At 36.2% G+C, this 24,097-nt stretch overlaps 1 protein-coding gene across 9 annotated transcripts in view; it reads right to left on the reverse strand.

The window, feature by feature from the left end:
* Positions 1-24,097, reverse strand: part of HIVEP1 (HIVEP zinc finger 1) — a 160,210-nt gene that overhangs the window by 50,095 nt on the left and 86,018 nt on the right. The gene's annotated exons all lie outside the window — the stretch shown is intronic.

Here is a 24,097-nt window from a genome sequence, read left to right on the forward strand (position 1 = left end):
CAGCATCAGGAAGCTACCATGTAGAGGTGGGGACAAGTAACTACGTTCAGCGAACAACAGGGAGCCACATTCAGTTCATCTCCAAGGTTTCCCCATTCCTCATGGAATATACTTCAAACACCTAACAGCCAAAGAGAGCCCACCTCCCTCCAGCCCATGTCCCTGCGCTCACCATGCTGTAGCCCCACTGGAGGCCTTCCTGACCCCATCCTCCAAGAGGCCCACTTCCTGCCTGTCCCGGGGATTTGTACCTGCTGTCTCCTGAAACGCCCTCCCTACTACTGACCCTTTATAACCCTTTAAGTGACTGGATTGTTTTCACCCCTTAAAACCTAGTACCAAATGTTCCCTGAGGGCTTCTGTTCACCATATCTAGCTGCCCCTGCACCACCCACCCACCCTGTTCATTTCCTTCGTATCAGGATCACAATCTAAAATGCCCTATTTAACTATTTATACCTATTTATATGTAACCTTCTGATTAGGATATAAGATCTATAAGATTTTGTCTTTATTATTTATCCTTATATATTCAGCCCTTAATAGGTGTAGAAGATATATTTGCTAATGAAAGCATTCTCCAAGCAAGAGAAAAATAAGGGATACATTTACATCAGGCCATCTGTTGATATAATTCACCACACCAGGAAGAATAAATTAGAAATTCACATGACCATTTTAAGTAAGGGTGAATGATATTTAGTAAAATTCAACATCCAGACCTTATTTTAAAAATTAAAAACAGCTGAGTCTTCTTTAGGATGTAGAAACTTGAAAGGGATGTTGCTCCCACCCTAACAAAAAGAAACAGCCAGAGATATCACAGAAATCAGAACTTCTAGAGCCCATCAGATAGGTGGAGTTACAAGGCAACCAAACAGCCTGAGCATCACGGAGGGACACACGGACTGGCCGTGTGGGGAGCGGGGAGTGGGGAGGCAGGTGTGAAGGAAGCTATGGCATCTAAGCAAACAAGCAAGAAAATATCACCTACAATTCTAACAAACTGTTGGAGGCCAAGAGTGGTTGGAGGAGCCTGGCCTCAGACATGGCAGACCTATGTTCATTCCCAGGCTCTCTGCCCTGGGCCTCCAGCAGGTGCTCATAGATGGGGCAGGATGGGATGCCAGGGAGAGCAGGCACGCAGGCTGCCCTGTCGAAAAGGCAAAGCCTCAAGAGACTGCCTGAATGCTGCTCTCATGCAGAAAAGCTGTAGGTAAGCCTTAAGCTGCTGAGAAAAGAACAGGAGAGTCACCACCCCCACAGGGCACTGGTAAACCCACTGGCTTGCGGGGAGGGTAGAAGAGGAAACTGCCCTGGGACTAGAATCCCATACCAATAAAATGAGAGGAACCAATAACACGCTATTGCTGGAGAAGGGCAGGAAACGCTGGAACTGCCTGAGAGTGAGGCCGTGCCAGGATGACAATCTTCAGCCCTACTACCATCCCCGCACTGCGTGAGCAACGGCGGTCCACTGCCAGGAGAAGGGTGAGCAGGCGTAGACTCCCACCCCACCAAGGCACAGGCAGCTGAAAGCTGGGCGTGCAGCATTAACACCGAGAAACGCTCCCAGTCCCCAGTCCTGGAATAAGCAAAGCGAACAGCAGGCCATTGCAAGAAGCAGCAGAGACTAAAATGGTACATGAAAGATAAACTGAGGAACACACCAGCACAGGCCACATCCTAAGCAGATGACAACAGAAGAACAGTGCCAGTTCCCAACCAGTTTCAACTACTGTCCTCAGTATCCACTGTTACACACGCTATCCAAAATTCAAGAGAAAGGTAAGATGTGTGCACTACCAACCCATGTCAAGAGAAAAAGGCATCAAAGGAGCTAGACTTGGAGATGACCCAGATGTTAGAACTCTCAGACAGGGAACTTCAAGTAACTATAATTCATATTGTAAAAGATCTACAAGAAAAAGTTGACAACACACATTCACAAATGGGAATTTAAACACACACATACACACACGCACACACACACAGAAGATCAAAAGGAAATGTTAGATATAAAAGACAAAGTAATAAGGAAAGCCTTCTAAGGCTTGACAACACTAAGGAATCAGTGAACTTACAGACAGTCTAACAAAAATGAACTGTACAGAAACACGAAGCAAAACAGCATGGAAAGAAATACAAACCAACAAGAAAGAACAGTGTATCCAAGAGCCATAGGACAATATCAAACAGTCTAATGTACAATTGGAATTGCAGCAGAAGAGCAAACAGGGTAGTAGAAATATGTGAATAAATAATATCCAACTATGCTTCAAAAATAAACAAACTATAGGTCCAAAAAGCTTAGGGAACTCCCAGTGGATGGATAGGAATATGAAAAAATAAGCATAAGGAAAGAAGGGAAAAAGGGAAGAAAAAAAACAAGAAAGGAAGGAAAGGAAAGAAGAAAAAAACAACCAGACAAATCATTTAAACTGATGAAAACCAAAGATAGAGACAAAATCTTGAAGGTATCCACAGGGTAGGAAAATATGTTACACACAGAGAATCAGAGATAAAAATTAAGGAAGATGTATCAACAGAAGCTATGGAATGACATTCTTATACTACTAATAAAGAAATAAAGTGTTAATCCCAGATTCTATATCAAAAAAACAATAGCCCTCCAAAATAAAGGCAAAGCAAAGACCTCTTTGGAAAAACTAAAGCTAAGAGAATTCAATTCTCGGAGACCTATTCTGAAATGCTGAAATTTTAATTTGTATCTACATATATAAATAAAGAGCCCTGAAAATGGTAATAATAAAAGGAAAAATTTTAAGAATTTTTCAAAAAAATTCACCACTTTAAAATAATGTGACATGGTATTGCTTAATATGGTAGTGCGGTGAGCAAAATGATGGCTTTGCAAAATGTCCATACCCTCATCTCCAGAAACTGCAAACAATTCCTTTACATGGCAAAGCAGAGTTTGTAGATGCTGTAAGGTTATGGGCATTAAAAGGGGGAGACTATCCTGGATTAGCATAGGACCCCTTCAAGTTTAATTGGCCGACAGGAGAGGCATGAGAGAGATGAAGCGTGAGAGACCTGACTGGTGGTTGCTGGCATTTAAGATGGAGGAAGGGCCAAGGACCCGAGGCACGCGGGTGGACTCTAGAGCTGGGGGTGGCAGAGCCAGCGTGGACAGGAGGAACTCAGGGCTATCAGCACAGGAATTTAATTCTGCTAACAGCCTGACGGAACAAGGAAAACAGATTCTCCCCCGGCACTTCCAGAAAGAAACATGGCTTTGCTGACACCTTAATTATAGCCCAGCAAGAAACGTAAGGCTTCTGACCTACAGAATTATAAGATAGTAAGTGCTTTTTAAATCACTAAGTTCATAGTAATTTGTTACATAGCAACAGAAAACAAATACAGGTAGCCACTGGGCACCGATGACTCGTTAAATTTAAAAACAAAGTCGGCTACTCAAAAAAGTTAGAAGAACATACATAGTATGTTCTCTGACCACAACGAGATTAAATGAGAAATAAACAGCAAAAAGATATCTGGAAAGTCCCCAGATATTTGGAAGTTAAACAACATATTTCTAAATAGCCTAGGGGTCAAAGAGAAAATCACAAGGAAATTATAAAAATCAAAACAACACTTTAGAGAACTAGGAAAACATGATAAAAAACATTTACCAGGCCAATGATACACAACACCCAAAATCAAACTCTAGAGAAATCTCCTTTAATGCCTAGGACAGTGAAAGGATTCTTGCAATGATCACTATGATTTTTAATCACTTCTCTAGATGATCTAGCTAATGCAGTAACAGAATGAAGAGAAATGACATCTAAATGATGATATTAGGGAAAAATAACATTATTTGCTGCTAATATAATGGTTTCCTAGAGAACCAAGAAATAACTGAAAGTCTGCATCTAACAAGAGCTCAGTAAGGTAGTTGCCTAGCAAAAACATACAAATATCACTCTTCTTGCTTATGCCAAAAATCATTGGAAAATAAAATGAAATAGTGTATTTATGACAGCAACAAAAATAGAAAAATGCCTAGAAATACAGCACAAAATATTTAAAACATACAGAAAATTTAAATGTTTTCTAATATGACAAAAAAAGGCTTTTACAAAATGAAGAAACACACCAGGCTCCCAGAGAATCAATATTTTGAAGATACCAATTCAAAATTTTTCAAATCTTTTAAACTTTATATAACTTCAAATAGTAATAAGAAAATGCTTAAAAAATTTTTTCTAATCTTCATTATGAATGCAGATACTGTAAATTAGACAATAAATTTCAAAAGAAATTATGTGAAGACACCTAAATGGAGACACATTAAATGAATAAGCAGTATTTTTTTCCTCAAAACCAGATCAATGGTTAAACTTAAAATCCATAGAAAGATCCCATTATATATATGTACTTAGTAAAGAAAAAAGAGGCATATTTCAAAATTTTGGGGGAAGGATGATATACTTCTAAATATGCAATGCAGGTACTAAATATGGGATAAAAAGTAAAGTAGTTTTTAAGAAAATACCATGTTGCAAAAAGTTCAATGATTCAGTGAAGGAAATAAAACCACAGAAAGAACTAGAAAAATATGGATAATATTTAGCTAATGTTGAGAATAGGAACATGTTTTCTAAACAAAAAAAAGCAAGCAAAAGAAAAACCATTTGAATATATAAAAATTAAACTCTTTGGGTATATATTTTTAAAAAACCCTTTAATGTAACAAAATCAAATGACAGAGAAAAATACTGCAACGTACAAGGCAATGGGTCGATATTCTAAATAAATAAACAACTTTGCTAGTAATGGAAATTTAAGTAAAGTAATTCAAATGATCCTCCCTTGAGGACAACAGAATAGATAAACAAAATATAAATAAGATCAGCTTAAAGGCAGTGATACATTAAGAAGGCAGTAAAAAGTGACTGGACCAAGATCCAGAAGAGGATGAAAGTCAAAAAAACAGAAATCAGCATTTGGAATGCCTTTAGCTCAGGGAGGGTCTGCAGCTATACAGGGGCAACTAAGGCTGAGGAGTTCCTGACAATCTAAAGAAGCAAGGGTATAAACGATAGAATCCAGGACATGCGACACATAGAGTTCCTATGAAAACCTACATGTTTTCAGCTGACACCCTGAAAGGCTTCATTTTAGGAGTAAGAGAGAACTGAGTGAAGACCAGGCTTCACATGAACTGCAACTCACCTACAATGGCCCAGAAAATCACAAACCCCAAGACTGGATTAAGTTGATATGGGACTGCTAGTCCTTCCAGCAGCCTGGCAGAGGCACATTAAAATCTTCTCTGGAGGAAGACATCAACTTAGGCTTCAAAACATTTCAGTAATTCTTCAAATAGACCATCTAACTCAAAGTCAGAGATAACCAGGCACCAACATTGCAGACAGATTGAAGAGAGTTCAATATACTACAATTAACATACAAAGACTTTAAAATAAATGTGCTTATTTTGTTCAAGGACAAGCATATTGAAAACTCCAGAAGAGGAAGATATAGGATTAAAGATGGTGGTGTGAGAAGTAAGACAGAGGCCTCCTCCCCAAACCACATAAAATACAAAAATAGAGTTAATAAAACTAATCCTAAAAGAGCAGCAGACTGCATACACATGGAGAAAAAGCAGACCTCATGGAACACGGTAACGGACCAAAGCTGTGATCCAGCTGGACCCAAACCCTTCCCCACCGCTGGGAGGAAGAGAAATGGAGCAGAGAGGGGGTGGGGTGAAAACTTTGGATTGCTGAACACCCAGCCCTGGAGATTTCCTCTGGGAACACAGGCCTACACTGCATGGTGCTCTGGAGATTAGTGGGGTTGCAAAGCTAAGACCAGGGTAATACTTGGAGAGGCTGAGATTCCAGCCACTTGTGAAAAACAGGGATCCACATTTGGTGTGCTCTGGGACAAAAGAAAGGCGGACAGTCAGAGAGACTTCCTAACAGTGAGATGGCTGCTAAAGGGGTGAGGATTGCACAGAGCTTGCTGCTCAGAAGAAAGAACAGGTGCACAAAATTGTCAGGGCACACTCTGCCCAGCAGGTTGGGAACTTTCAGGAGCTTCAGACACTCCATCCACTTGGATGGCTACCAGCTCCAAGAACTCCCACCATGATATGCAGCCTGCTGTGCCTTCCACCCTGATGGCACCGGCTGGCAAACCATTAGCCCCTGACCTGGCGTCAGGCCAGCCAGAGGAAGGCAACGCTTATGGCAGCTACGAACACAAAGCATAGAGGCTTACACCTGTGTGTTTGGCCTAAAGGTTCTGACAGTGGGGACAGGGACAGCAGCCGGGAAGTAGGAAACAACTCTTTCCTCCCCCAAGGCACCAGCATGGCTCCCCTGCGACCCCTGACATCACTCCTGGGGCTGAACAGCTCCAGAGAGTAGAGCTTCTGGGCACTAGAGGGCACTACATACAAATATTAAATGTCAAAGTAATCTGGTTCAAACAAAAATCCCACAAATACCAGAAAGAAGGCCAAGTGAAACTGAACTCCTCGGTATTCCTGAAAGAGATTTCAAAATAAAAATCAATAAATATACTCATGGAGCTACAGAAAAATATTCAAGAACTCAAGAAACCAAACAAGAAAAAGAAGAACAAATGAGACCCAAAGTCAGTAGAAGCAGGGACATAATAAAGATTAGAGCAGAAATAAATAAAATTGAGAAGAAAAAAACAATAGAATCAATGAAAGCAGGAGCTGGATCTTTGAGAAAATAAACAAAACAGGTAAACCCCTAGCCAGACTTATGAAGAAAAAAAGAGAGTCTACACACATAAACAAAATCAGAAATGAGAATGGAAAAAATCACTACAGACACTACAAAAAAAAGAATTATTAGAGAATACTATGAAAAATTATATGCTAATAAACTGGATAACCTAGAAGAAATGAACAATTTCCTAGAAAAATACAACAATCCAAGGCTGACTTAGGAAGAAACAGAAAATCTGAATAGACCACTTACCAGCAAGGAAATTGAATTGCTAATCAAAAAACTACCTAAGAACAAAACTCCTGGAGAAGATGGTTTCACTGCTGAATTTTATCAAACCTTTAATGAAGAGGTAATACCCATCCACCTTAAAGTTTTCCAAAAAGTAGAAGAGGAGGGAATACTCCCAAAACTCATTCTGTGAAGCCAGCATCACTCTGATACCAAAACCAGGCAAAGACACCACAAAAAAAGAAAATTACAGTCCAATATCCCTGATGAACATAGATGCAAAAATACTCAACAAAATATTAGCAAATTGAACTAAAAAATATATCAAAAAGATAATCCATCAGGATCAAGTGGGATTTATTCCAGGGATGCAAGGATGGCTCAACATTAGAAAATCCATCAACATCATCCACCACATCAACAAAAAGAAGGACAAGAACCACATGATCATCTCCATAGATGTTGAAAAAGCATTCGACAAAATTCAACATCCATTCATAATAAAAACTCCCAATAAAATGGGTATAGAGGGCATACCTCAACATAATAAAGGCCACATATGAAAAACCCACAGCCAACATAATACTTAACAGTGAGAAACTGAAAGCTTTTCCTTTAAGATCAGGAACAAGACAAGGATGCCCACTCTCCCCACTTTTACTCAACATAGTTCTAGAGGTCCTAGCCACAGCAATCAGAAAATGCAAAGAAATAAAAGGCATTCATATTGGTAAGGAAAGAGTTAAACTGTCCCTGTTTGCAGATGACATGATATTGTACATAAAAAACCCTAAGAATCCACTCCAAAACTACTAGATCTAACATCTGAATTCAGCAACGTTACAGGATACAAAATTAATACACAAAAATCTGTTGCATTCCTATACACTAATGATGAACTAGCAGAAAGAGAAATCAGGAAAATAATTTCATTCACAATTATATCAAAAAGAATAAAATATCTAGGAATAAACCTAACCAAGAAAATGAAAGACTTACACCCTGAAAACTACAAGCACTCATGAGAGTAATTAAAGGAGATACCAATAAATGGAAATACATCCCATGCTCATGGATAGGAAGAATTAATATTGTCAAAATGGCCAACCTGCCTAAAGCAATCTACAGACTCAATGCAATCCCTATCAAAGTACTAACAGCATTCTTCAATGAACTAGAATACTTCTAAAATTCATATGGAACCACAAAAGACCTCAAATATCCAAAGCAATCCTGAGAAGGAAGAATAAAGCGGGGTGGGGGGTGGATTATGCTCACCAACTTCAAGCTCTACTACAAAGCCACGGTAATAAAGACAATTTGGTACTGGCACAAGAACAGACCCACAGACCAATGGAACAGACCAGAGAGCCCAGATATAAACCCAAGTCAATTAATATACGATAAAGGAGGCATGAATATACAGTGGGGAAATGACAGCCTCTTCAACAACTGGTGTTGGCCAAGCTGGACGGCTACATGCAAAAGAAGGAAACTGTACTATTGTCTAACCCCATATACAAAAGTAAACTCAAAATGGATCAAAGACCTGAATATAAGTCATGAAACCATAAACTCTTAGAAGAAAACATAGGCAAAAATCTCTTGAATATAAACATGAGCAACTTTTTCCTGCATGCATCTCTTTCAGCAAAGGAAGCAAAATGAAAAATGAACAAATAGGAGTACATCAAGGTAAAAAGTTCTGTACAGCAAAGGATACCATCAGCAGAACAAAAAGGCATCCTACAGTACAGGAGAATATATTTGTAAATGACATACCCAAGAAGGGGTTAACATTCAAAATATATAAAGAACTCACACACCTCAACACCCAAAAAGCAAATAACCCAATTGAAAAATGTGCAGAGGATATGAACAGATAATTCTCCAAAAAAGAGATTCAAATGGCCAACAGGCACATGAAAAAATGCTCCACATTGCTAATTATCAGGGAAATGCAAATTAAAACCACAATGAGATTATCACCTCACACCAAATAGGATGGCCAACAGTTAAAAGACTAGGAACAACAAATGGTGGCAAGGATGGGGAGAAAGGGGAACCCTCCTACGCTGCTGGTGGGAATGTAAACTAGTTCAACCATTGTGGAAAGCAGTATGGAGGGTCCTCAAAAAACTAAAAAGAGAAATACCATTTGACCTGGGAATCCCACTCCTTGGAATTTACCCAAAGAAAACAACTTCTCTGACTCAAAAAGACATATTCACCCCTATGTTTATTGCAGTACTATTTACAATAGCCAAGATATGGAAGCAACCTAAGTGTCCATCAGTAGATGAATGGATAAAGAAGATGTGGTACATATACACAATGAAATACTATTCATCCATAAGAAACAAATCCTACCATTTGCAACAACATGGATGGAGCCAGAGGGTATTTTGCTCAGTGAAATACATCAGGCAAAGAATGACAAATATCAAATGATTTCCCTCATTTGTGGAGTATAACAAGGAAGCAAAACTGAAGGAACCAAATAACAGCAGACTCACAGATTCCAAGAAGGGACTAGTGGTTATGAAAGCGGAGAGTTGGGGGAGGGTGCGTGGGGACGAAGGGAGAAGGGGATTGAGGGCTATTATGATTAGTTCACATGGTATGTGGGGGGGTCATGGGGAAGACAGTGTAGTACAGTGAAGACAAGTAGTGACTCTGTGGCATCTTACTACACTGATGGACAGTGACTGCAATGGAATATGGGGGGACTCGATTATATGGGTGAATGTAGTAACCACATTGTGTTTCTTGTCAAACCTTCATAAGAGTGTATATCAATCATACCTTAATAAAAAAGAAAAAGAAAACTCCAGAAGAGAATTAGAAAGTATAAAAAAGAGAGTGAATTTGCAAAGCCAAATATAAATGACAGAATTGAAAAAATACAATCAAATTTAGAATTCACTGCTTGGATTTAAGTTCAGATTAGCACAGTTGAAAACAATGGGGACCTGGGGGATAAGACAAAAGAAAGAACAAAGAAAAAAGTATAAAAGGCAAAAGGATGCAAACTCAAGAAGCAACGTTCTTCAACAAAGAAGATAAATCGCAAAAGCTGGAGTTAGAATCTCAGAAGGTAAGGAGATAAACAACTGGGCAGAGGCAATATTTGAGGAGATAAGGACTAAAACAGAACAGAACACATGACTCTATACATTCAGGAGTGCTATAAACCAAAAGCAAGAGAAATATAGAGAAATCACACCTCTGTGAAACTGCAAAAATAAGACACAAGACCAAAAATCTTAAAAGTGTCAGAAAAATAAATTATAACAAAAAGACAGATTGCTTTAAACAAGCAATAATCAAACTCAAAAGTGACATCTCAACAGCAACAATGCATTCAAGGAAATAAAATGCCAAGCTGGAATTCTAGGCTTCTATACTCAGCAAAAGGATTTTTCAAGAATGAGACAGAAACAGAGATCTTCTAATAAGTGATATTTGAAATAATTTGTCACAACAGACCTACACTAATGGAAAACTAAAGACTACCTTCAAGTAAAATTAAATTATCTGAAATGCGAAACTAGAGATGTAAGTTGAAATGAAAAGCAAACAAGGGATTAATAACATGTGGCTAAATCAAAATGAACAGCAACAGTATGAAAAAACTATACATCAGATGGAATTCAAATATATGGTAGTAGTGTCATGTAAGCCAAAAGGAGGGTAAATGCACAGGCCCGAAAAGAGGGAAGAACAAACGCCATGCTGAGGCACCCTGACAGCTGGGGTCGGCACAGGACACAAAGGCACCCTCTGCGAGCGCCATCATGCCTCATTAAAGGCGTGTCAGGCAGATCAGAGTCGTTCTTGGATCATTTAGTGAAATCAGTTTTACCAAAGGCCTTGGTAATATTTCTAATGGAGAAATACACTGCAAGTAGTAAGACAGCAGCAGTCCTGCACAAGAATGTCAGCCCTGAAAAACAAGAATAGACTACAGGTGGAATTTGAAGTCAACTCCCATCCAAAGCCAGACTGAAAATCATTAGTTAAAGGTTTAAACAATGCAAGATACAATTATGACCAGACTTGTATAACAACAGATAGGTAATGTAATGCATTTTTTAAAAGTACTCAAAAGAAATAGAAAAATAATTAAGGGGAGGGGGCCTGAATTCACCACTGGACAGCTATGATGTAGCAAAAAGTTGGGAAACGGAAAAATACAGGCTTTAACAGAAAAAGAAAATGCAGTAGGATAAAGGCATACTAAATTTCTCACTTTACAAACCTTTGTAAAAGTAAAACCTTCATATACAGTTTCCCCCCAAAATTGTAAAAGCATGGGACTGGGGTACAGAGATGACATAGGAGACCCCCTACTATCTGTCATCTAAAGTCCCATAATTTTAAATTCATTTTGGGCAATTATTCTCATTAACTTGTAATGAAATACTCAACCCAAACCCAGTTCAATTAGCAAATTAAGAACCCAACAAATAACTGCTTACTTAACAACTGAAAATAATACAGATCAATATCTAACAAGTTAAGGTAAAAGAAGTACTCAAGTATTTGTGTAGTCAAAAGCAAATGAATACTGTAAAACTTTTTTATATATATGAAAGATAATTTGCTAAGCAGTCAATACATCATTTCAGAGAAGCAAGACTGGAGAAACATAAAAAAGAAAATAAAAACAAAAATTAAGTCAAAAACAAACTGAAAAACTTGAATAAGTAACATCTAAAAAATGTTTAATTAGATAAACAATATGATCAATAAGTGCTCCTAGATATGAAAAAGCATATGATACAAAAACATTTACAATTATGGGAGGGTATTATATTTTATCTTAATATATTTGGATACTTGTGTAACATAGAGAATGTACCAAGTCACAAATAAAATTGATCCAAGAAGGTGAAAACTTGGACAGGCCTCTAATTGAGGAAGAACGTAAGGACAGATTACATAAGACCTACACATGTGCTTTTCCTCCCACTGCAAACACTCAAGCAACTAATAAACTTTCCAGAATATGACATACAAGGAAAGCCACCCAATGCAATCAATTAAATCCCGGCAGATGAAAACATAATTAACATTTAGGCCAATCTCAGTGCTGGCAGGGCCCTTCACACAGCCATCAAAATCAGCAATTATCTGGGATGTCCCCCACCCCCACCTCAACCTGACCCCTTCTGCCGGTGCCACTGCTCAAATATGTCCTCAGGTGGACTCTGGGTACCGTGAAGCCTGGGCTTAATCCTGGCTCTACCACTCACTAGTTATGCAGACTTAAGCGAGCCATGCTACTGTGCTTCATTATGTAAAATGCAGATAATGGCACCTCACAGGGCTGGGAGGCTTATCTGAGAAACTAATAACACATAGAAAGCATGGTGTGGGGCTCAGGACTTCAGTTTTAGCTAATTATTATTGCTACTGACAGTGTTATTACTGTATCATCATTGGTTACAACTGTGATACTAGAACTATCATTATGATCATTATTATTATTATATCAACAGTTGCAACTGTGATACTAGAACAAAATGACTAAACCACTACTTCAGCATTTATTTTCTATAATATTGAATGGCCAGGATTAACACTTATATGTATTTTAGCTTGAGTGAGACTAAATTTTTAATACTCTTCTAATAAAAAAATAATAAACATATATTTTATTTGATGTTTGGTAGTAAGTTTATAGAAGAGCAAATCTTATGTTAATATGTTCTATGTATTAGAATATAAAATTAAATAGACAATACCATTATAACAATGAATGTGAAATTAACATAAGAAACAAAATAATAATCTCTTTTAAAGGCTATGTCCTTGACAAATGGCAAGGTAACAGAATTGGGTGACACAGAAGTGTATTTTCCTGCTAAAAGCCTCAGCTGTTAAATGCTCCAGCTATCTGATTCAAAAGGAAGGATAAGACAGAGTTGTTCCAAATATATTTCTTTGATTATCTTCAAATATTCCTTTCTTGCTTGATTACTTGACATGATTTTCAATGACTTGTTATTCTGAAGGAACTGCAGTCTTTAAAAAAATGTACAACAAGCTGTATCTTTGTTTTAATAAAGCATTTCCAGGGGCCTTTATCTCTGTTAGCTTCCTCATGTATAGAGAACCTAATAAAGAATTTTTATCAATTTCATAGCAATGTTCACAGTTGACTTGCTTTGGAAGACCGAGTCAATTGTACATAAAATTTTGTGTCACTGAGTGCCACATTTCTCCTCCTATACATAACTTATTCAGATAAGTATACTTTTTTGTTACTGATTTCCAATTTCATTCCATTGTGGTCAGACACAAAACTGGTATTATTTCAATCCTCTTAAATTTACTGATAAAACTATTTTGTGGCCTCCGTTATGGTCTATCCTGGAGGATGTTCAATGGGTGCTGGAGAAGAACATGCATGCTGCTCACGTTGGGTGGACTGTCCTACAGATACGCTACGGCTGGCTGGCTTACTGTGCGGCCCCAGTCTTTCATTTCCTTATTGGCCTCTGCCTAGTCGTTACAGCCATTATCGAAAGCGAGGTACTGAAGTTGCCAAGTGTACTTTGGATTGTCTGTTTCTCCCTTCATTTCTGTCAGTTTTGTTTCATACATTTTGGGCTTCTGTTGTTAGAACTGTTGTATCTTCCTGATGGACTGACTCTATCATTAGAAAATGCCCATTTATCTCAACACGCTTTTGTCTGATATTGAGTGTAGCTACTTAGGCTTCATTATGTTTGTGGGTGACATGGCAACCTTTCCCCATCTTTTTAATCTATTTGTGTCATGGAATCTGAAGTGGGTGGAAGTTGAGCTCTGGCCACATACATGCTGTATGTTTTCCTGCTCATTAATTCGTGCACATGAGTGGAAAGCCAGTCACTCTCCAGTCATGGGCACACTGCTATTTTCTTGTGTGTGTTACATTTATGGAAGCCTTTTTCAAACTCCATTAGCAGTTTGAAAGTGTAATTCCATATTTTAAAAATGAGGATGATTTCCGCTACTTAAGAACCCCCTGAAAGAGCTTATCATTCTGAACAAGGATGGGAATGAGCCTGGCACACAGCAATTACCACAAGAGAACCATAGACATCTCAATTATTTTTTTTTTCTCCAGCAACATTTGTGCCAGTGATTACAAAACCTTGAACAGCAGCACAAGAGCAGAGAAAGAAACAATCACACATCCTTGGCACCATCTCTGGACTACCTCTTCAGCATCCATTTTCCTGGAAATTGCCTGTCCACACATGTGGGAGGAGTTCATGTTCATATGGACGTGACCCAAACCCCAGATACCCTGGGCTGTTGGGGTGGCTTTTGGCTTGTCCATTTTGTTTTGTTTTCTAGCACCTAAAGTCTATTCACCACCTGTCCCTGAAATCCATGAGACATCTTCATGTCCTTATCAAAGCCCCCATTTCTTTGTAGCTGCCTCTGATGAGTTTCTAACTAGTAAAACATTTCAAAAGCAAAAAAAAAGAACCCCCCTGATCACTGGTCATCTTTATTTTCTTCTGATATTTAAGCAGACTTTTCACACACAAAAAAGCAACCAAGTAAAAACAAATGAAATAAAATAAGAAACGATTATACAAAGAGAAAAAGAACATACACTGAGCATTAAAAAAAAAAAGCCTGTCTTTGCTAAGAGTTTCATTTCAATAAAAGAGTTTTCCCTTCACCTGCTGAGACACTAGCAGTTTGAAACTCCTGAATAGGGTTGTAGTATTCAACCTTCAGAAATTTGGAATCCTCAATTCTTCAGAGCATCACAACCTTGCACCTGGTTAACTAAGATACTAGTATATTGCAATGTATACCAAGACTAGTTTTAATCTTAGTGGTTAGATACAGATTCATTTGTAGTAGCTGTCCATGGTTTTACTAAAGGTTAGAAAATGAAGCTTTTATTTTTGTTAGAGAGAGAGAAAAAAACAATTTCTAGTATCACCACGGATACATACAATAAACTATATAGATTATATAGAGAAGTTAATACAATTTAACAATTTATTTCACATATGTAATTTGGGTTGCAACAAGAGAAATAAAAAATGCCTATTTAATCACACTTCAAAAACAGAATAGTACATATCGTATAAAGGCCCTGCCTGTTATATGAAGGAATCCACCCTTCTCCCTGTATCCACCCACCTACCCACCTTCATTCATTCAGTAAATATTTGCCAAATGCTTGCTGTGTGCCCTAGGGAGTGTGGAGGAGCTGGGCAAATGGAATGGGCAAATGGAATGGGGATGAGAAGACCTGTGTGGTGGGGCTAGAGGGTGAGGGGTGCTTCCAGAGATGAGGTCTCAGAGGCCAGGTCAGTGAGCTCTGTCCTCCTGCTAAGAGCAGCAGACAGCCACTACAAGGTTTTGTTAATTAGTCATTAAGTGGCTAGCCACCTGCTAGGTGGTGGGCCACCAGAAACACACACACTCATGGCCACATGGCCCTTCCCTGCTCCTGCGCAGAGCGCTGCCCTCCCAGTGCAATCTGTTACACAGTCTGGTCAAATCTACTTCCCACTAACTAAACATCAGGCTACGGATAAATGTTAGTACATACATGTGTTCTCACTTAAATGTTCTTCCATCCTCTTTCTACCTTTCCTCATCCATTCTCAGAAATCTCATTTGCTGCTTCCAAATCTTTTCTTAAATACTTGATATTTTGCTTGGTGGCTAGGGAACAATTCCACTATCAACCTTCAAAATTTGATATTCCTCTAACATACAGCATAGCCCAACAAAGCTCACTCTGAATCATGAAAGTGTAACAGAGGAATACTGTATTTTGGTGAAACAGTACTTTATTTCCTTAACAGTTTGCTAAAAAGTTTCTTAAAAATTTGTTTTCTAGAATTTCTTCCAGTTGTTAATCTGTCTTCAATTTATTCCACCTCCCCTCACTTTTATTTTCTTTCTTCCCTAGAAATATATTCCTCAGTTTCATGCAACATGTCTACTGCCTTCTCTGATCTGAGGAAACATGAGAAAAAAATCTCCATGCAGGAGATAAAAGAGCCTGCCTCTCCTTTTTTTTTCTTTTTTCTTTTGCTGCTCACATAGACAATGGCAGCAAAGCTGGAGAAAAGCCGAAATAAATCAACAGCCAACACACATTATCCTTTTAAGGCGACCTGCAAGATTATTTATATAGAAAATACTGAGGCATTTGCATAAGCTCAATTACTCAGGCAGCAAAGAGAGTAGGTTGAGCATAACTTGTATTTTTTTTCATATCATTCTTCCATGAATCCCCAAGTGAACCAACAGAGTGAGATCCAGTCCTTTGTGTCCACAGTCTTCAGGGAAAATGTCCTCAAAGCAGCTCAAATCCACACATCATTCTCTGAATTACTTTGTCTCTCATCAAAAAATGAAGCAATGGACATAAATACATACTTTATAGACTCTCACATATGTTTTGAATATTTTAATCTGCCTGAATCAGGATTCATCTTCTCATCAGTTATAAAACAACTGTGTCATGACTTAACTGGCAGTGACTTTTTTCCCTTTCTAAATGGTGCATGAAATCATTGCACATCTTACAAACAATAGCATTTTGAAGTCAACAGAATATGCTATAAAAGTGCAAAAGAATGCAAGTCTTTCTATGACTACTATAACATAAAAATCTTGTTAGCTATGTAAGTCTCTAATTTAATAAATGATTAGTCAATAGATAGTAATCAGTAATACTGTTAAGAAATTCAAGGATTTTGCCTCATATTTTATAGAAAGCAAATTTTAGTATTTTGCATTTAAACTTTATGAGGACAGAATATTTAAAGACATTTATTTTATATACTTAGTGTATTTAATGTGCTACAATATGTTTGGTTTATTTATCATGCAAATCCTCTAAAAGCTGGCAAGGTCTATCTGAAAGGCATTCATCTCTTGGGATTTGATATTTTTAAATCTCAAAATATTGACAGGAGTGACATATGATACCTTTATCTCATATAATATGACACAAATAATTAAAATAATAGTAATTCTCCTATAATTCAGGTTAGCACTGTCTAGTACAGTAAGAGAATGCTTCATGAGCCATGAATTATTTAAATTTGAATCTAAGTAATAAAATATTAAAATAAGGAGGAGATGACTTTTTTTTAAAAACCCAGAAAAGTGGTTGCTGTTTTCCCAAGGGAAATTTGGTAGGCACTGCTGCCAGTTTATATAAAACCTCATGAATTTTGACTCTACCAATTCAGATTTTATGATAATTTGGGCAACAGCTGAGTTAAATCTTATGGGTTCCTTTAGGGTTTAGAATTTTTCTTTCCTCTCTCTTCCCTAGGGCTAAAATGAATGGCTGATGCACAATCAAAATTTATTGAATAAAAGAATGAACTAACAACTTTACAAGAAAAACATGATGAATTTTTAGGGCTTTTAATATTAAGCAGTATTTATAAATGTTACTATTTTTAAAAAATGCCCATTTAAACATACTCATTTTAAGACATATCTTAGTAATTAATTTAATGGATTTAATTAATTCCCAGTTAATTAATTTCAAGAGACACAACTTGTCAAAATTACATAACTGGTTAGCATTACTGCAATACTAAAATAATAATACTGTGTTCCTTTAAAAACAATCTATAATAGTTCAGACATCTCACTAAACTATTACACTAGCCTTTCCTCTGGCTGTGTCAATATGAGCTTTCATTTTGTAAATTGTTAATGCCCTTCCAGGTTTATATTTTGACTAAGCTGACCAAGTTTTATTTTATTGCCCAAACTTTTTCCCAGACTATCCTAGAACATTTTTATCTTACTTTATATTATGTTAACATTTTTCATTTCAATTTAATAAAATCAGTCCAACTTTTCCATATGCTACCTATATTTTAGTCTTATTTAAGGGAGGATTTCATATCATTTCATTTCATAATCCCTAAGTATAAAAACATGTTTCTCTTTTTCTTAAGTATACTTGGCAGAATCTTAAAGAAGAGAGTATCATTGGCATTAAAGCATAAATTTATTAACATGAACTATTATTCCAAAGCAGCCTGTGTTTTTTTTGTTTTGGTTTCACATGGGGTAGTTAAAAAGAAATAAAAATGGGAGTATTTTTCACTCATATTATAAGAAGCTTTAAAAAAAATTATGAAAGTGGGTGAGAGTCTAGTTTTTATATTTACACACTAATTAGAGTCCCAGAATTTACTGTTCTACTTCCCATTAGTCTGTCATTTTCACATCTGAGATACTCAGTCTAGTTTTACATAGAAACCTAACTTCCCTCAAGCTGCCCAGATCACAAGAGGGTATTTCCATGGCAAACAAATATGCCTATGTTAACAAAAATCCTACTTGTCACTGACTCCTTGGAGCAAATCTAAATATTATTGAGTTATTTCAGCAGTACAGATAACTTACTACATTTCTTAAGTCACATAAACTACGTATATGCTTAGAACCTATTACTTTCATATACACGGTAAAACAGATGATCAACAGAAATTATTTCTAAATAAAAACTTTCTGGTGACTGCAGTATACCATGTCAAAATGATACCATTGATGCTGAAAGGCAATTACTGTATTATGGTGACAATTTCAGGATTTTGCTGTTTGAGACAAAATGGGGGGAAAAATTCCAGTGCAAACTGGCCTGAAATCTCCCTTTTTCTATACCCATTGCTGAATCCTAACTACTTTTTTCCTGAACCATCACAACATTTTTAAAGGAGGTGATTGCTATCAGAATCTCACCACTCAGAGGGTAATTTAGAGCAGGACTAACTGTACTACAGATTCAACTATCACTAGAACATAGCTCTCATCATTTATAACGCAGAATATTAGGATAGCACAGTTCCACATGATCTTAATACCTCCTCACGCCACTTTCTGTTTGTGATCCCTGGGTAGTTATCTGACATCTTACAACTTCAGCTGTTTTGTCTTTGTGATGGTGAATTTACCTGTAAAGTGCTGAATTCTAAATTTCTAACATAAAATCTAGGAGTGTTTTTATAGAACATTCCCTGGTATTTTTGATTACACAGTATTCAGAAATATAGAGTGAATTATTTTAGAAGTATGAACAGGTTTTAAAAAACTAACAAGAGCAGTGCAATTAAGACAGAAGTCACTAACAAAAACATAAATAAAATCCCCAACAATATATAGAGAAAAATCCTCTCCAGAGGGTCAGAAGAAACCAGCAGAGAAATTAATGAAAGTGGCAAATATGAAATCATGTATAATACAGCTAAAATGATACTTAGAAAGAAATTAAGAACTTGAAGTGATTTCAATAGAAAAGAATTAACAGCTTTAAAATGAATAAGCCCAGTTTCCAACCTAAGACCTCTGATAGCAGAATAAACCCCCCCAAAAAGAGGGGAAAAGATGACAAAAAAGCAAAATTTAATGAAACTGAAATGGTTGATACAAGAAAGTATCAAGGAAATCAAAAGTTGGTACAACAAAAAGGGGATGAAACAGACAAACCTCTGACAAGACTAATCAAGAAAGAGAAAAGGCACAAATGAACAATACTAACAGTGAAAAAAGAGAAATCCAGCAGCAGTGGAAGAGAATATACCATGCATGACTTTTTGCCAATAAATGTGAATACACATATCTGTTAACAAAATGGGTAATCTATAAGAAAACTATAACTTACTATCTGAGGAGAAAAAAAAGACTTGAATAGTCTCACTTATATTATTGAATACATTGACTTGGTACTTAAAAATCTACCCTCAACCCCCCTCAAAAGTAAGAATTCTGACTTGCCTATTCTAATATTAAACAAATACCTCAGAGGATACAGTCCTCAGATCATTCCTGAGCTAGTAAAACCTTAAAACAAATCAAGCAAGGAAAATTATAAGAAAATAAAATTACAGATCACTATTTCTGGAATATGGATAGAGAATTCTTCAACAGATATTAACGATCAAATCTAGAAGTATGTTTAAGAAAAGTAATAAGCATCAAGAACAAATTGGTTTATTAGAGAAATGTAAGTGAGGCTTGATCATTAGAATGAGAGAATAAAGACTATAAATAAAATAATCTCTACATATGAAAAAAAGCATTTATTTTTTAAAAAAGAGCCACTTAACAATTTTCTTTAAAATCTCAGCAAATCAAAAGTAGATGATAACCTTCTAAAGCTATTTAAAAAACCCCTATCCTTCCATAAAAAAGACATCAAATATTTCAATGATGAAATATTAGAAGCAGTTCCTTTACAATCAAGAATAAGTTGAAGATGCCAACTCTACCAGTCTGTTGGCATTTTACTGGAGCCAACTAGGTAAAACAAGAAAAATAAAGAAAAAGAAAAATGATTTAAAAAGGAATAAACTCCCAGCTGATACAGCTGTTCACAAGAAAATCTAAAGCACCCGTAGACAAATTTTCAGAATGAATAAATTCAGCTGGATGGCTGGATATAAGATAAATATACAAAAACATATTGCATTTCTATTTTTAAACAAGAGCTAGAAAACATTTTACACACACAAAAGCAATGAAATCAGCCAAATAAGTAAAGTTGCAAGAAATAAGTCCAATAAAATAAACACAAGATCCATACAGAAAAAAATAAGACATTAAAGAAATACAAGTGTCAAAAATATGTGCCCCAAATTCAAAGCAATCCCAAAATCCCAACGAGTTTTTTAAAAAGTTAATTCTAAAATTTAAATGGATGAGCAAAAATCTAGAAATAGTCAGAACACTCCTGAAAAAGAACAGCTTCAGGAATTTGCCCTATTTTATACCAAGGCAATAGTGACAGCAGTCAACATACTGTGATTATTAACCCATGGACAAACAGAAGAGAGAGATAAGAAACAGATTCACACATATAAAGAAAATTAATATGAAATACATTGTAAAAGGAGAATCACTCAATAAATGTTTCAGGGACAAATGATTATCCATAAGGGGAAATATTTTTTAAAAAAAGAAAAAAAACTGGAACCCTAATTAACATCATATTTCTTTAAAAGTCAATACCAGATAGATTTTTATGAATGTGGAAGTTTTTCTAGAACAAAATATTTTTAAAAAGCTGTGTAAGACCTTGTGGTAAGGAAGAATTTCTTAAGACAAACAAAATATCCCAACAACAACAAAAAAAATCATTAAAAAGCAAGATCAATAGGTTGATAATACTAAAATCAAAAAGGCACTTGAAACGAAGAGAAAAATTAAGGCAAAAACTAAGCTCATGAAATGGATAAAACAGGTATTTATCCAAAATACATTAACAATAGAAGAATTTTTCAAATGCATAAAAGGTAAGAGCAAGCACTTAAACAAGGTAGAATATAAATAAAGACATGATCGACATTATTAGTGATCAGGGAAGAGAAATCAAGAACAGAACAAATATTAACATTTACCCACTCAGCCAGAAAAATTAAAAACACCTGAAGTATTGAGGAGAACAAAGTGAGTTCTTAGACACAGATGGTGGGCATGTAAATTTTCCAAAGAAAGATTTTTGGAGAACAATTTAGCATCAAACATCTACATTCCCTGTATATGCCGTGGAAAACTTACCCACGTGCACCAGGATCTGAGGCTATTCATAGCTGCATTGTTTGCAACAGCAAGGTAGAAGTAACTCAAGAAGAGAATGGAGGACAAATCATTTCACACAATGAAATATTATTACAGCAATGGAAAGAAATAGCTACATGCAACAACATGCATGAATCTTAGAAATAATGTTGAGTAATAAGGCTGTTACAATTACAGAACAATTTTATTTTTAAAACTCAAAACTCAAGCAAAAGTAAAACATATATTGTGTGAAAATATGTAATTATTTTTAGGAAGCACTAAGTTGATGACAGTAAATAGCTCTACAGAGCAGGTAGTAGGATGCAGTGGAGATGAGCTTGTGTTGATGCAACGGTATTAGCAATGTGCCAGTTCTTAATTTGGGTACTGGAATTAACGATGATCATGCTATTCTTATATTTTATAATACATTGCATATATTAATTTATACATACAAATATTGCAGGATTAAAAATTTGAAAGAATTCAAAACAAAGCTTACTCAAGTGAAAGCATATAAAATCTCTAATTAATTAATCTATTTATTTACTCCAAGTTTACTTTGTAAACTGGAACATATTCCATTACCACATCTGTTATATTCACTATTTATTTTATTTAAATCCCACAGAATACTTTTAGAAATAGTGTTAAGCACAATGAATGTTAATAATAAGTAAACAGCATTGTAAGGAAGAATGCAATGACATTATGGAGTATTGTGTGACTGTTGCACACTGTATTTATTCCAAATTGATTAAAATAAAAATAAATCAAATTCAGGTCACTTTATTTTTGTTCATAAACAGAAGAATGTAAGAAATGTGTTAATGTAACTTAGTGCCATTGAATTACACCAAACAGATTAATCCTTCCTTAAAATGTTAGAAAACAGGAAAGATATTTTAAATCTATCAATAAGCAAGATTTTATTAAGGGCCTATAATTATGCTAGATGTTTCTGAAGATAAATTACTTATCCAATTAGTATTTTTAAAAAGTAGAAGGGGAGTAAAAACCTGAAGTAAGCTAAGGACAAGTGTCTTCAATGGAGTTCAAGCCTTGGAACTGTGAGCATCACAGAAGAAAAGTCAAATGTAGAAAAAAGTCACACTGTCAGGGGGAAGAGAACAAAAATAATTGGGGAAATAGTGGAAAGTGATCTATCCTGGATGACACATTTTAATCAAAGAAAACAATAAATAAGTCCAAATATTTGATGTATATTATTCAAAGAAATGAACTTCCTTTAATAAAGTAGCTCAGCAAGTGAAGATCTGAGAAATCTCAACACCTCTATTACTCAAAGATTTTAGCTAATGTTATTAAAAACAAACTGATATTATTCTTTAATTGTATTTGAGAGGAAAACTATTTTATTTTTAATTTGCCCAGAATGTGCAGGCAAAAATGAAAGCCAAGTAGCATTCTAGGCAGTGAACTGCGCAGAACAATGTTCACTTGGTATTCACCGTAGATCTTAAATAAGCATAGCCTGCCAAATGTAGCCCACTAGATCATTCTGAACCTCATTATCCAATTTCTTTCTCTAGAACCTTTGTTCCATTTCCTCTTGCCTATCAGGCATTTAGTTCACTGTTCTTAAAACTCTTTGCCACAGGGATAAAAAAGAAGGAAGAAGAAGACAAGCACGCATGTATTTTCTACTTGAAGCAGCACTACACCATTACTGGATGTGAAAAAGGATGACTGTGATCAACCAGGTTTGAACAGTAAGATCTCTTGCAGCCTGAGTGTCTTAAATGCCTCACGTCTACAGCAGTGTGGGGAAGGGACTGTTAGTCAGTCTTTCAAAGGCCAGCATGGCTATGGTGACTTCTCTGTTCTTTCTAGACTAGCTTTTCTACAAAAATGTCATCAAAGGGTCATATCTGTGATGCACCTCTTTGAGATTCCATGGAAGGCGGTGGTGGGGGAAGAAGAAAAGGAAGGAAAATACTTTGAGCGAAGGGCACATCACAACCTAAATGCTCAGACGAACTTCAAACAATCTTGGAGGCCTCACAGGCAAGTCCTTAAGGTATGGAGAGTGGAGAGCTTAGATGGCCAAATATATTTCTACTAAAGATGCCTAGTTAGGACCCTAGCTGGATTTAAAAGATATTTTTTACAAAACAGACTTCCAACTGGAATCCTATGTGGCTAAGTTACTCAGCCAAAGCATTCCACTATAAAAAGAAGAGACAACAAGGACGAAGACATAATAAATCATGAAATACAAACTCCATAAAGATAACTTTAACTATGGCCTTTTAATCAATTTTACTCATTAACAGAGTGTTGGAATACCCCTACCTCATTGTCTACCTCTTTTCACAGGCTGTTCTACATCAAATGCATTTTTTTCACATTACCTGGAAAAAGAATCAGTATGCATTCTATGATGAAAACAAATTTTTGCCTTTAAACTTTTTATTTTTATACAAAACCAAAACCATTGTAAAGCACCGAAAAAACACAAAGACTCATACAGTTGATACTTGAACAACATGGGGGTTTGCGGTGCTGACCCCAGGGAAGTTGAAAATCTGCAT

The sequence above is a fragment of the Manis javanica genome, chromosome 16 (assembly GCF_040802235.1).
Source record: "Manis javanica isolate MJ-LG chromosome 16, MJ_LKY, whole genome shotgun sequence".
NCBI classification, from domain to species: domain Eukaryota; kingdom Metazoa; phylum Chordata; class Mammalia; order Pholidota; family Manidae; genus Manis; species Manis javanica.